Here is a 15,401-nt window from a genome sequence, read left to right as displayed (position 1 = left end):
AATCGATGCAAGAGGGAGAGGAAGGAAATCTCCTGGACAATAGTGAGAAGAAATCCAGTGTGAGCAGTGGGCATAGGGATAAATGATAGCAAGCAATTTGGGTGAAAACAGAGGCCACACAACAGAAAGAGCTTTATAAAAACTTTAGGTTGATTTATTTATTTTGAAAGAGAGCAAGAATGAGCACGAGTAGGGAAGGGGCAGAGAAAGAGGGAGAGAGAGAGAATCCCAAGTAGGCTAGCATATGGAGCTTGAACTCACAAAGTTGTGAGATCATGACCTGAGTCAAAACCAAGAGTTGGACGTTCAACTGACCGAGCCACCCAGACGCCCCTATAAAAACCTTTAAATGACCCGGTGGATTTTCTTGAGCTTGGGAGAGTAGATGTAGGAGGCAGAGGGCCTGGGTTCAAATCCTGACTCTGGCACTTAGGATCTTCTGCTAGTCAATTACTCTCTGTGCTGTACCTTTCCCATTGATAATGTGGATTGTACTGGGCCCACCTCACTGTGTTACAGTAAAAATTACACGAGTTACTCTACTCACTGTGCTAAAAGGAGTCTGCTTTGGATTCTGTGTCTCCCTCCTGCTCTGCCCCTCTCAAAAATAAATCTTTAAAATACAAAAATTTGGGTTTGAAATGCTATTTTCTAAAACAAAGTCATGTCAAGTAAGATATATAAAGGCAGATGACTGATATATAAACAAAGGGATAAATATCCCTGGGGTGCTCTGAAATTAAAGAGTATCGTCCCAAAGATGAGCCAGCAGAATGAGAGAGAAGGCATACAGGTTGCCCATGCAATGACAAAGTTTAAGTGATACCTGATTTTTGTCTGATCTTTGATGTTTCATTTTCTTTTAAGGTTTGTTTATTTTGGAGAGAGAGCATGAGAGTGTCAGCAGGGAGGGGCAGAGAGAGTGGGAGACACAGGCTCCAGGCTCTGAGCTGTCAACCAAGAGCCCAATGCGGGGCTGGAACTCACAAACTGCAAGATGATGACCTAAGCTGAAGACAGACGCTTAACCCACTGAGCCACCCAGGATCCCTCCATTTGATGCTTCAAAGCCAAGGTAAGCCCTGAGTACTCTGAGCGCAGCCCCCAGGTATCAACGTGGGCTAGTACTTTTCTACCTCAGTGACCATCTCTGGGGCTTGCCTCCCTCTCTGGCTAGGCTGGTATGTAGTCCTCAGCCCCCACACTGTCCTTAAGGGCTGAATAAAATCACAGGACTAGCCAGCATGGAGGAAGCCACTTTATTAGGCATTTTCCTGTCTGGGGACACAGGTGTTTGGGTTTCAATGAAGGAACTGAAATTTCCACAGCTGAGCTAGAGACAGCTGCTCCAGAAACCCAGAGGGGAACCACGGAGTCTTGTGTTTTATGCTGTATCTTGGCAATACTCCTTGGTGCTGCTAATGCACCGTGGAGGCCCCGCTCCTTTGTGATGGGCCTGGAGGCGATCATCTTTCCAGCCACGTCAGGCAGAAACCAGGTGATAAAGGCACAGGGACCCCTTGCTCAAGTCACAGGAACACCCAGGCACCAACGGAGGATGAAATCCCACTCAAAATATAGATGAACTGATATTTGATGGCATGCAAGGGAAGTGAGGTTTTTCTTTCAAGAAACAAAAATAGGCACAGATAAAATTTTTTTTAGACCATCTCAAATTCTGACTAAATAGCCTTGGATGTAGACTGCCCAGGGAAAGTACTTTCGATAGTACTTTCGAAGGTACTTTCGATAATAACCAGGAGTGCTGAGTTTTGGATTTTAATTCCTTTTAAACTTTTTCCTATTGAAATGATTCATCCCAGCCATTTTTTTGGAGAAAGAATTCTTCCTAGGCTAGAGTTATGGTAAAAAGAAGGGGGATTTGGGTACAAATATTTATGAAGTGCCCAGAATGATAAGTGGCCCACATTGTCACTTTTAACCAGGAAAAGGCTAGTGCTTGGTTGAAAATAACATCTAAAATCACAAGGCTAACGAGCAGTGGAGGTGAGATTCAAATGAAGTTCTCCTGATCTGAAACGGTGCTCTTTCCTTCATACCACGTTCCTTCTCCCAAATCCAGACACAGAGCTTTGTTTTGTCTTCTGCTCTGCCACTAACAAAGATGTTGCAATCCATCCACTCACGGAAGTCAAGTAGGACAGTCCCGTAATTTCCAACCGTGAGAATGAGTGCACTTGTCTCTACTTTATCAATTAAGGTTCCTGCTGTGATGTGTTTCCCCATCTTGCCAAGCTATTTAAAAATCCCCATGATGCAATGCTTCTTATCTTGCCCAGTGAAAGTTGGCAAGCACTGTGATCCTTACTTAATAACTCAGGTTACCCAGGGAATAGCCTGGATTAGAAGCTATGATACCCGAAGCTCATGGATAAGCACTCTGAGTCTCCTGTCTGGACTTGATGAATAATTCAGAGGTCTGTTTGGTGGAAATCCAGTTAGGGGTCTGGCAGATTTGATGGCTTCAGAGCTGTGGCATGGGGAATGCTACTCTTGCCTCGGTGTCCTCCTGGCTCTCGGACTGCTTCTCCTTAGGGGCCAAGGCCTAATTCCCCTAGCCTTTAAAAGTTGGTATAACACAAGTTTCTGTTCCTGGCCCTCTTCGTTCAGCCAAAAATTATGTGAGCTCCCATTACTTGTGCATGGCAATTGCCTGTTGGCGTTCAGGTCTATTTCCGGCTCTTTCCCTGGTGTGGCCTCAGGTCTTGGGACCCAACTGGTCACCTCTCTGGGTAGCTCCTGTCCTGTGGTTCTAGCTCCTTCCTTCCCCCATGGTTCCTCCAGCTCCAGGGTTGATGGCAACTTCCAGATGCTATTGATCTGTGGGTTACCTCATTGCTCCCCGGTTGGCTTTCCAGATCTTCCATCATCTTCTGTATTAAGTCCCAACTGCTTGCAAGAGGTAGAGGACTGTTTCTGTGGTTCTGTCCTGACCCACACTTAGGCACACGCTACAGGAACCGAACGTGATGGGTTGGCAGGAAAGGAACTGATCACAAAAGGTACTGGAGAGATCTAGGAATCTGTGAGGACAAGAGAAGTAGAAGCTCAGAGGTTGCAAGGAAAAGAGCAGGGCTCAAAAATATCCAGGTAGAACCATTTAGGGAAGCCATGTTCTGTGCATGGTGTTGTGCCTTGAGTGCCAACACTGGATGCTGGAAATGCTCATTCAGGTCGTGGTCTCTGCGACCATCTGTCAATAGATTCTGGTCTTTTCCTTCTTCACAACATAGGGAATGGAGTACATGCGCCTGATTAACACAGTCTAGGTCAAGTATCCATCCGTTGTTGCAAGGTTATCTGACATTTTCAGTTCCCATCATGAGATGGGCTCTTTACAGGCACCAGAATTATCTAGATAGAAGATAAAGATTTGGATGCTGTGTGGACATTTTAGTTTGGGCAGACGTTTAGACAAAGATTCAAATGCAATTGGTGGAGTTGGGGGACCCCCTGAAATCATTGGTTAGGAATTGGGGGGAAGGGGCACCTGGCTGCCTAGGTCAGTTAAGTGTCCAACTCTTGATTTCAGACCAGGTCATGATCTCACGGTTCATGAGTTCGGGCCCCTGTATTGGGCTCTGTGCTGACAGTGTGGATCCTGCTTGGGCTTCTCTCTCTCTCCCTCCCCCCTGGTGCTAGTACCTCTCTCTCTCTCTCAAACTAAATAAACTTTTAAAAAAAAGAGGGAAAACAGCCAAAGAAGGGTAAATTACTAATCAAGCTATTGCCATGGGGGTAAGTATAATTCCTCAGAGGGGGGTAGGATGTGGGGCAACTGGATGGGGCTTAATTCCCCATCACATCCCCAGGTGTGGTCTGAGTGGGCTTTGGCAGCCAGAGGAGACCTTCTGGCAAACAAATGCAGGGTCTGGCAGTAAAAAGTTGGGCGGGTGTGAACTGAAAAGGTGAGGGAGGGCATGGGCTGCATCTTTGCAGCCAAGGTCAGCTAGGAACTGCTGAGCATTGAACATACAACAGCAGACAAGAGAGAAACAAGCATTCCTGGCTTCCCTAAGCTGGTGCTCTTGAGATGCAGACAGGTGAACAGGCAAGGGTGGGGGGCACAGCAATAATACAGCAGCCTCAGAAGCTAGGGCTGGACCTCTGGCCTGTAAGACCCATGAGGATGGGGACAGCACCCTACTCATTTTTGAATCCCAATTGCCTGGAATGCTTTCTATTCAATATATGTTTTCTGGCTCAATAATGAACAGCTGGGCACAGCTCTGGGATGTTACATTCATTGTTTTGGTCTCTCACTCTAACCCAACAAGGTAGGTGTGTCACCATTTACATGGAAGAAAGTTAAGGAACTCATAATTATTCCTGTCTCAGCTTTGAGGTAACGACACCAAACAGTTTGCCTGTCCAGCATGCCCCATTTCCAAGCCTGGGCTCTCCCTATCAGAGAACTGACCTTCTGGGTTGCAAATGGTAACTCTTTGTTGTATATTCCCAGAAGCAGAGTTCTTTGGGAACAGAAACTATGTCTGTTTTGTTGAACACTGTATGCTCAGCATCTGGGCTAGTGCTGACACATGGATGATTTTCTGAATGCCTTGGATAAATGAATAAGGCTCAGTGGTGGTAACTTCACTGGTTACAAATCTAAGAGGTGGTAGACCTGAGGCCCAAACTGGGTACTTTGCTGAGCATTACACAACTTATCTGTATGCCACAGATATGTGGCCACTAGAAAATTTACGTTGGCTTGAAGACTGCTATTTTAAGGTCAGAATAATGGGACAGGAAGTGTTTGAGGGATGACCAAGCACAACTCTAGGCCTAAAGGGTGGAGAAGGTTCTTCAAGGACGAGACCCTATTTCCAAAGCTGTGGCTGGACTGGACAACCTTTAAAATTCCCCCAAAGATTTACGTTCTAAGGTTTTTAACTTACTATCTAGCTAAAAGTCAAAGTGTTTGCTCCAGCACTAAGAACTAATTGACCTTATTAGCTTACTAAATGAAAATAATTTTAAAATATTGGAAATAAAATATTCATCCAGTACCTGAAGACCCTGTGGAACAGTCATCTCATCTCAAACTTTGCACTGTCGGATATACAAAGAGCCACATTCAAAATGGAGGGGAACTGGAAGATCTCTTCTGCCTTATTTTTTTTTTTTTCCAACGTTTATTTATTTTTGGGACAGAGAGAGACAGAGCATGAACGGGGGAGGGGCAGAGAGAGAGGGAGACACAGAATTGGAAACAGGCTCCAGGCTCTGAGCCATCAGCCAAGAGCCCGACGCGGGGCTCGAACTCACGGACCGGGAGATCATGACCTGGCTGAAGTCGGACGCTTAACCGACTGCGCCACCCAGGCGCCCCTCTTCTGCCTTATTTATCATGTTCTTATTCTCTCCTTTTTTGCAAAATCAACTAGCATGGAATTAATAACTAGTACCAGGGGGAGGGAATAGGAGGTGAGAGATGAACAGGAAATGCAGACAGAATTTACAATGCACACATCCTGATTTTAGCTAAAATGTGTTCCCCCAAGAAAGTCTCCAAATTGAAAAAAAAAAACATGTTAATTAAATATAAAATCTTCAAGCGGTATTATTCAAAAGCCTACATATTGTTGTCCCCAGGAGATTTAAGGGCAGAACTGAAAGACAGTGGGAACAACAAAGAGAGGTTTCATATAAAGCACGATTTTGAGCAGGTAAAGACACATTTTAAATTTCTTTGAAGCATGTAAAATATTTGCATTGTTTTATTAAAAAATTATTCACCTGGTGTGCCCGGGTGGCTCAGTCAGTTAAGCGTCCAACTTCGGCTCAGGTCATGATCTCACTGTTGGTGAGTTCAAGCCCTGCGTCAGGCTCTGTGCTGCTGGTGCAGACCCTTGAACCTCCTTCGGATCCTGTGTCTCCCTCTCTCTGTCCCCAGCTCACTCTCTCCAAAGTAAATAAACATTTAAAAAAAAAAAGGCAAAAAAAAAAAATCACATCATGCAAGTGCTTTGATAGTGTGAACTTTTCTGGTAAACACTGAAGTAGGATCTAATGTCTGCTTTAGCTATTCATCTTCTGGGGAAAAAAAGTTAGGGCTGTGCCCCATCAGCTTTTAAATGAAAATATATACATGCAGCCAATCAGATTAATAGTTACTCAGTCATCCCTTTGACTGGATCACTGATTCAGAAATTCAGATGTGAACATTAGGGTGTATTTCATATGGTTCTCACCACTTAAATATGTTCCAGGACAGTCCTGCCAGAGTACCCACCGATAGGGTTAAAATGACAACCAAAAGCAAAACCCCCTTATCCACAGAGTCAACATTTCACGACTCCCTCAAGGATCTCAAAACATATTCCAAGATACCACAACGAGAACCACGAGCAGGAAAAAGACACTGAGCATATTTATATGCCTAATTAAGAGAAGGTATGAGAGGGGCGCCTGGGTGGCGCAGTCGGTTAAGCGTCCGACTTCAGCCAGGTCACGATCTCGCGGTCCGTGAGTTCGAGCCCCGCGTCGGGCTCTGGGCTGATGGCTCACAGCCTGGAGCCTGTTTCCGATTCTGTGTCTCCCTCTCTCTCTCTGCCCCTCCCCCATTCATGCTCTGTCTCTCTCTGTCCCAAAAATAAATAAACGTTGAAAAAAAAATTAAAAAAAAAAAAAAAAAAAAAAAGAGAAGGTATGAAAGAGAAATTATGGGGCCCTGATACTCTGTTGACCCTTCTTGTGAGCCCTCATTAATCCCAGAGCCAGATGCATCCTCAGAATCTATCTAAACACATTTCTTCAAAAGGGCACTCCGGACAATTAGGAACAGAACTTTAGAATTCTTTGCTTCCATCACTTAGGGCTGAATATTTCCAGCCATGGGTATCTCCCACAGCTATTGTACCCTGGCTGCACTGAGCTAATCACCTCTGCTTGAGTGTGCCAAGCAAGTTCAAGCATTTGTGCCTTTGTTTATTCCATTCCCTCTACCTGGAAGTATCTTTTATCTACTCTTCTACCTGTGGAAATCTTATTTATTCTTTGTGGCTCTACACAACAATTGCCATTTTTGTGAGGCATGCCCCATTGGTGACTTCTAACCAAAAACAATAGTTTATAATTGTTTATTTTAGGAACTCCAGCTGAAAGGGCCTGAAGAATGTAAAAAAAACAAAAAACACACAAAAACTTGTAGCCAATAATGATAACCATCATCATATAGAACATTTATATATAAAAGAAATATTTCAGCCCAAACACAAAGCTAAAGAAGGAAACAGTGATTTTTGAACTGGAGTTCTTTCCCCCCATTTCTTTCTCAAAGCTATAGCCTCTACTATAAAATGAGTCAATATATAAAAGTTTAGTGGAAACCTGAGTTCCTACTCTAAAATGTTTACCAAGGACAGAAATTGAATCATAATACTATTTTGTCCTGAGCCACAGTACCTTCTATCAAGGCAAAACCCTCTTCACAAAAATTATTTTAGGAGTTAGCAAATATTCTAGTTCAATCGGTCCCAGGCTGGGCTGGTACCCAGAATCATAAGGGGAATTTTCAAGATTCATATGGGCCTGTGAAACAGCATCTTTGGGGAGTGAGCCCCAAGCTCCCCCTAGGTGAACTGAAGAACCACCAGGCTATCTTCACTGATCATTTTTATAATTAACTGTCTGAGCTGGGGATATTAGCAATGTTCCTCACAAGTATATGTCAAGGAACAGAAATATCTGGACATACAATATTTGAATTCCATTGAAGCAGGGACAGTATTGGCTGTCAGTACACTCATTTTGCTCATTTGGCATTGTAGTTACAGGAGAAAAGGGACTGCTAAAAATGTCAACAAATTTCTGCAAAGCAAAATACTGACTTGTCTTAGCTGAAATACCTCATGGTTGTCTTCAGCTTAAACAAGCAAAGATTGGGGACAAAACTTTGTTAAAATTCCATTGATTTATCCAGCCATGAACCATTTTGTTTTAAATGTGAATTGCCAAAAGAGCTTAGTTTTTGAGACCTCTGTTACACAATGACCTCATCTTCTTATATTAGGAAAGAACTTGGATTGGTTCAGAAGTATAAAATTATAATAATAGTGTCTTTAAAAATTAGAATCCCTGAAGGTCTAATACACCGCTGGTTTGGGGCTACCAATTCATACCATAAATTAAGATTCCAATTGAGCAGACTGCATTAACTGGATGTTTTCTGACAATTCTCTAAGTGCTACTCTATGGGCAACCCATACATATCTGGTAATTACCTGTTAGTCTCCTGTTAATATGTTCTATTTATGCATGCCCCAGTGGGGAACCAAGGGACACTGAGGATACAAATGAATGAACCAACTCCAACCCTAGTAAGTAGATAATAGGAAGAATGCATTGGACCCTCAAGCACTACATGAAGTTCAACACAGCCTTATCCATCGTGTGGCTGGCAAGCATAAGGACACCTATATGCACTGAAGAATCTCCTAGCTGTGCTCTTTGAGAAAGCTTAGAGACAACAATTAAAATACAGAACCCAACCAAGCAAAGGTAGACTTCCACCATCCCGGTCATGAGTTCATCTGTTTTTTTTGTTTTGTTTTTTTTTTTTTTTTTTTTTTTTTTTTTGCTTAAGCTATATTTGACAGTTCACAGAGAATTTAAAACTCATGGCTCTGCTAGGCATGCGAAATACAACATGAAAATTTGTTGGGTTTCCCAGCTAAGCACTGACAGCTTACACTGTGCCTTATTTTTGGCATGAAGAAGTTGCAATGCTCACATGCAGCTGGGCAGCTGAGAGAATCTGGCTCACTTTTCACATTTTCTCTGCAGCTACAGCTGGTACAGATGACATGGAAAAGGTGAGAATTTCTTGGAGCAGGTTGTCTTTTCCAAAAATGGCCACATTAATATTCCAGTCCCACACCTTCCTGCAGAACCTGCGTAGAGAGAGAAGTACAATCTAATTTTCCTCTCCTTGGACCTGGGTGATGCTTTGTGACCCACCCCCACCTCCACCGCGGACAAGAATATGGAGAAGTGATGGTGTAGGGTTTCTAAGGTTAGGTCATAGAAGCTGATATAGCTTCCACCTGGCTCTGTTTTGGGACACTTACCTTGGAGAGACAAATGACCCCCATCGAACTGCAGTCCCAGCCAACAGCCAGCATCCTCTGCCAACACAGGCATGCCCCTTCAGAGAATTCTACTCGGAGCCTTCCAGTCACCCCACCTGATGCCAAAGAGAAGAGACACAATGTGCCCACCATGCCCCACCAAAATTGCAAACCTGTGAGCAAAATAAATATCGTCATTAGCTTAAGCGACTGTTTCGGGGTGACTTGTTCTGCAGCAAATTGAATGCTTATCTTCTGTGAATAGTTTAAGTCACTTTTCACCAGGAAAACAATTCAATAGTCATTTATCAGGGATTCACATATTGTGATATGGGACTTGGAATAACGGTCTTATATCCACTATGTGGTCACATCTGGCCAGCATCATGTGAAAGCCATGCTTGGGCACTGTAAATTCTTTTTTTAAAGGTTATAAAATACATACTTCTAAAAATGCACATCTTACAGATTTTAAGTAAAAAAGAAAAAGGAATGTCCCTCATCTTTCAGACCCTTCTCCACACACTCCCCTGAGCACATCTTAGACTCTTCCCCTGTAGGTCATGAGTTTCTTTTTATTATGTTGTCAAAGCAAGCCTAATGATCAAGATAGGAACATGATGATGGTGGCCAGTTTCTATGTGCCAGGCGCTGCAGAACTTGGGGAGCCTGAAATTGGCTATGGTGGGAGTATTTAGAGCACAGGCATTGCAAAATATGAAACATCAGAGCTTTTGGTTCAAAAAAACCAGTTGTTAAGTTTACCATCAGGGACCATGTTTCTCTCTGCTAATTAATACATCTCCAGCACCTAGGACAGTGTCCAGCACATGGAAGGCTCTCAATATGTTTGCTGACTGAATGAATGTTCTAAGTGCAGGCTCAGACAATATTCCTGCTGATGCACTTCTAAAATGAACGTGACCTACCAGTTTTATGAATGAGCATGCTTCTAAAATGCAACTTCTGATTATTCATTGTTTTCAGGCATTTCCCTATTTGGATAATTGGATTACTCTCTGTGGGTCAACAGAGCCAGGGACGTAGCTGAAGCGTGCAATTCACAGGGACAGACAGTGCCCCAATAGTCAACCTGTCACGGCAAAAATTAATTCAAACTCCCTAACCAAAAAGTATCATCCTTTTCATCTCTTTTACCAGCTTTTGTCATAGTCCAATGTTTTTTTTTTTTTTAGGAGTGATCTAGTCAAGAAAAAAAAATTAAAAAGAACATATACAGGGGCGCCTGGGTGGCGCAGTCGGTTGAGCGTCCGACTTCAGCCAGGTCACGATCTCGCGGTCCATGAGTTTGAGCCCCGCGTCGGGCTCTGGGCTGATGGCTCAGAGCCTGGAGCCTGTTTCCGATTCTGTGTCTCCCTCTCTCTCCGCCCCTCCCCCGTTCATGCTCTGTCTCTCTCTGTCCCAAAAATAAATAAACGTTGAAAAAAAAAATAAAATAAAATAAAAAAATAAAAAGAACATATACAGAAGTACACGTGCACTGTGGGTATATGTGCATGTGCACATGTAGCATGTAGACCTTTTGGGATGGGTCTACATACATATTAAAGATCTTCTTTAAACAGAAATGGTGGGAGGATTGGTGAGAGATGGGGAAGAATGTGTGAATAATGAAATATAAAAGCGAGAGCAATCCAGACCTTGTCTGTCAGAGGAAGGAAATCAGATCTGCAAAATGGTTGCCTCCAAAATTAACTACTCAGATAAACAGAAGCAACATATGCACTTTAGGCATAAAAGACCCAAGGCAATGTGGGAATGATCAGGTGGGGACAAAGGCTTTCCCCAAGAGCAACACCATGGACATTATTTAACCATCATGATCTGCTCCAGGTCTCGGGTCACTGACAATAATTATGACTTGTAGAATGACAGACGTCTACATGGCACTTCCCCAAATTCCATCTCCGCTTAAAATGCAAATGCTTTCCAAAGCAGATTTATATTTTCAATTAACCTTCTTGTCGGTTCCAAGAAAATCTTTGGGGGCAGGCTGGACATGAAGGATAGTGGTATTGGTACTGGTTTACTCACCAATTACTCTTTAACGCCGATGCGTGCCAGTGATGGGCTAACAAATGGACATCTCCTTGAATTCTTTTTTTCCTTCCTTTTTAAAAAAAATTCCAGGAAATATTAGGAATCTCAGTTCTGCTTCTATGAAAAAAACTAAGGGTATTATAAAAAATGTTGTGGCTTTGGTGAGTCATACATCACTACTGGAAAGCAGATATTCTGTGATTCCTTGCTTTTGAGACCTATCGATAATTTCCACCACTGAAAACACAGCCATCTTGTAGCATTTCCAAAAGAAAGGACCCTGGAAACATTCACACAAGTCAGGAGAAATCTTTATATTCCCCCTGTAGAAATCAAAGAGAATGAAATTAAGGGAATGTCTAAGAACATTTCTTGCATGACAAAGCCTTTTCAGATCAGCAAAATAAATTAACTTACCAAGAAATCTTAAATGAAAGAGTAGAAAAATCAAAGCAGGGCACAATGCATGAGTCCAAGGATGAGTCAATATTAGAAAAACCTATTAGTATAATTCACTCATTTACAAGTCAAAAGAGAAAAAACAACTTCTCCTCCTCCTCCTCCTCCTTTTCCCCTTGCCTTCCCAAATAGTTCAGCCCAAAAACTATTAGCTGAGTCCCAGAAGTAGGAGTGTGTTGGGAAGTGAGTGGTGTGAGGCAAGTGTGCACAGGGCAAGGACAGCGGTAATGGATAGACGATTGGTTTTACCCAAGGGTTTGATCACAAAGGTAACTATCTTAAGGATATGAGAAGGCAGGTTTTTCTTACTTCCAGGGAAGGGAGTTGTAAACATGGAAAGGGAGAAAACTACAATCTACCTATGCAACTGGATTGGAGTAAATCTATCATGCTGAACTCAGAGGTTTCTATGGATGTATGGATGGACAGAAGAATGGATGGACAAATGAGAAAATACATAGACATACACGTACATGTAAGCATACATATATTCTCTAGCTCTGTTCACTAAGAGGGGCTTACAAGCAGTGACACCCAAAGAGTAGTCAACAGGCCAAGATGATGGAGGACTCTAGCAGAAGCAGAAAATCAACAGCCAAGTAAGTAATAGGCCCATCTTACTCTCTGATGTTTAGACAAAGCAAGACTGCTGTGCTCAATTATAGGAGGTACACTTAAAGAACAGATTCCCAGGACAGCCCAGAGGGTCCTATGATTAACAGCAAAAGGAGATGAGATTTAATGTACTGAAAAGAATTAAGGGAAATATAAAAATACTCTTCAAATTTCCAAATGGCTGTCATGAGAAAGAGAGATCAGGTTCATTATCTCTGTGGTTCCAGAAATAGAACAAGGACCAATGCATAGAAATTTCCCAGATAGCGTCTAGGGACAAGAAAAACTGTTCCAACAATTAGACTTACTCCACAAAGGAGGAGGAGGTGAATCACTCGATAGGTCTTCCCTCAGAGGCTTCTAATGACTCATCAGGGCTGTTGCAATGCGGTTTCCAGCCGTGGGTAAAGATTTGTACTAAATTGACTCTGAAGACTTTGTAACTCAAAGTGAGGTCCATGGACCAGTAGCACTGACATGACCCGGAAGCTCAAAAAAAAAAAAATGCCTATGTTGCTTCCACCCCTAAACCTAATGAATTAGAACCAGTATCTTCGCAGGATCTGTTTGATTCACGTGCACGTTAAAGAGTGAGAAGCAGATGTTGAAGATGTCTTGTCACTCTCCAGCTTCTCCATCCACTTAGGTTTTCAGTCTCCTTTGGTACTCCTCTTTCACCCTGCATGACCTACTAAATGTCTATTTAATAATTAGTTATTAAAGGCAGAAGACCTGAGGGTGATTTGGGATAGAGTGGATATAATGAGCTTCCCAATTAGTGTAATCTGATAAATGATTATACAGTTGACCCTTGAATAATGGCAGGGGTCAAGAGCAACAACTCTCCGTGTCGAAAAGCCATGTATAACTTCTGACTCCCCTCAGATGTGTCTAATAGCCTGTTGACTGGAAGCCTTACAGATAACCTAAATAGTCAATTACCACATATTTCATGTATGTATTATATACTGTAATCTTAAAGTAAGCTAGAGAAAATATTAAGAAAATCTTAAGAGCAAATACATTTACAGTACTGTACTGTAAAGAAATCTGCATGTAAGTGGACCAGTGCAGTTCAAAGCTGTGTTGTTCCAAGACCAATTATATTCCTTATTGGTGGGAATTTGGGGGTGGGAGGGAGTCCACTGACATAGAGATGGGTGTGAATGCAGTCATGTATACTCTCCTTGGAGCCAGTGAATGAGAGCATACCAAAAGCTCTCACCTTCCTCTAGGTTTCTCATTCATTAGGCCTACACTTGAAGCAGAAATGTGAGCCTGCTATCCACTCTCCAGGACTGTGTACAGAAGGGAAAATAACATTCTGCCTTCCGAGTAGTGTACGTTGCATGCCTTAGTTTTATCTTCCAGGATCGTCTTATTCTTGTAGAGACAGAAACCTCAAACTTTCAACAGCCAATAGTCCACAAAACTTCAAACAAAGAGTGGACACATAGACCTCAGGTGTAAGACAAGAACCAGGGCATTTAATGATGACTAGATGTTAAATGGTAGGAAGACAGGCCTCACTTCTCAGGCAGCTTCATCATCTTCCAGTCCCCAGCTCCTAACACTTTAGGCTGTGTAACAACCAACTGTTCCCAGGGCTCCTCCCCAATGGCACACTTTCCTTGGGCCTTCCTGTCACCTCAATCTAGAATATCCTCAAGCTGTGTCCTTGCCTGGGTAACCTCTGCTCATCCTTTAAGACTCAGCTCAGGACGCATCTGGTCCTCCAGGAAGCACTCCTTTACCCCCTGACATGCTGCCCTTCTGAGTTGGTTCCCACAGCACCCTCTATCACCATAGACCATTGCCATCCAACAGAAGCACAACAGGGGCTGCATAAATTTAAGTTTTCTAGTACTACAGTTTTTAAATTAAAAAAAAATTTTTTTTTGAGAGAGAGCGCATGCACGTGAGTAGGGGAGGGGCAGAGAGAGGGTGACAGAGAATCCTAGTCCTGACACAGGGCTCAAACTCATGAACCACAAGATGACGACCTGAGCAGAAATTGAGAGTTGGCTGCTTAACTGAATGAGCCACCCAGGAGCCAATAATAATAATGATAATAATAATAATAATAATATAATAAAGAAGTTTAACTGTCACTATTTGTAGATGATATGATGCTTTACATAGAAAACCCTAGAGACACCACTAAAAAAACTTACAAGAATTCTGCGGACTGTCAGCACAGAGCCTGCTTGAGATTCTCTGTATTCCCATCTCTCCCTGCCTCTCTTCTGCTTGCACACAGGCTTGCTTTCTCGCTCACTCTCAAACAAACATTTAGAAAAAAGGAATTCTGTAAAGTTGCAGGAGGCAAAATAATACCTGGAAATCAACTGCATTTGTTTTCTTTTTTATTTTATGTTTAATGTTTGTTTATTTTTGAGGGAGAGAGAGAGACAGAGACAGAGACAGACAGAGAGAGGGAGACACAGAAGCCAAAGTAGGTTCCAGGCTCTGAGCTGTCAGCACAGAGCCCGACACAGGGCTTGAACCCACAAACCACAAGGTCATGACCTGAGCCGAAGTCATTCGCCTAACCGACTGAGCCACCCAGGTGCCTCAGTCGCGTTTCTATACAGGAAATAACAGAGAGCAAAATTAAGAAAACAATTCCATTTACAATCACACCACAAAGAACAGAACACCTAGGAATAAATTTAACCAAGGAGGTGAAAGACCTGTACTCTGAAAATTATAAAGGTTGATAAAAGAAACTGAAGATGACACAAGCAAGTGGAAATGACACAAATACGCTCCTGGATTGGGAGAACCAATATTATTAAAATATCCATAATGCCCAAAGTAATCTACAGGTTCAGTGTAATCCCTATCAAAATACCAACCTCACTTTTCACAGAAAAAATAATACTAAGATTTGTCTGAAGCCACAAAAGACCCCAAATAGCTGAGGCAATCTTGAGAAAGAAGAATAAACCTTACCACATTCCCAGATTTCAAGATATAACACAAAGCTCTAGTAATCAAAACAGTATGGTATTGGCACAAATACAGACACATAGATGAATGTAACAGAATAGAGAGTCCAGAAATAAACCCACAGTTGTGTGGTCACTTAATCTACAACAAAGGAGGCAAGAACATACAAGGAGGGAAAGAGAGTCTCTTTGATAAATGGTGTTTGGAAAACTGGACAGC

At 42.6% G+C, this 15,401-nt stretch overlaps 2 long non-coding RNA genes across 11 annotated transcripts in view; both read right to left on the bottom strand.

The window, feature by feature from the left end:
* Window positions 1-15,401, bottom strand: part of LOC123593460 — a 51,093-nt gene that overhangs the window by 30,214 nt on the left and 5,478 nt on the right. For 5 of the 10 annotated variants that reach the window (XR_006710326.1, XR_006710324.1, XR_006710332.1 and 2 more), the window contains exons 1-3: window positions 11,151-13,202; window positions 9,096-9,211; window positions 8,759-8,918 (exon numbers count right to left, since the gene is read on the bottom strand). This is a non-coding gene — a long non-coding RNA (uncharacterized LOC123593460). Of the gene's footprint in view, window positions 1-8,758; window positions 8,919-9,095; window positions 9,269-11,150; window positions 13,203-15,401 lie in introns of those variants that run through there. The other 5 variants (XR_006710327.1, XR_006710329.1, XR_006710325.1 and 2 more) reach the window with 4 other exon arrangements.
* On the bottom strand, window positions 1,244-5,815 carry LOC123593463. Its single transcript, XR_006710341.1, has 2 exons — window positions 5,764-5,815; window positions 1,244-3,375 (listed from the first exon to the last, which is right to left on the bottom strand). It is a non-coding gene; the product is annotated as an uncharacterized LOC123593463 (long non-coding RNA).

Source organism: Leopardus geoffroyi, chromosome D4 (assembly GCF_018350155.1).
Source record: "Leopardus geoffroyi isolate Oge1 chromosome D4, O.geoffroyi_Oge1_pat1.0, whole genome shotgun sequence".
Classification (NCBI taxonomy): Eukaryota; Metazoa; Chordata; class Mammalia; order Carnivora; family Felidae; genus Leopardus; species Leopardus geoffroyi.
This window is presented reverse-complemented; position numbering and strand designations above follow the sequence as displayed.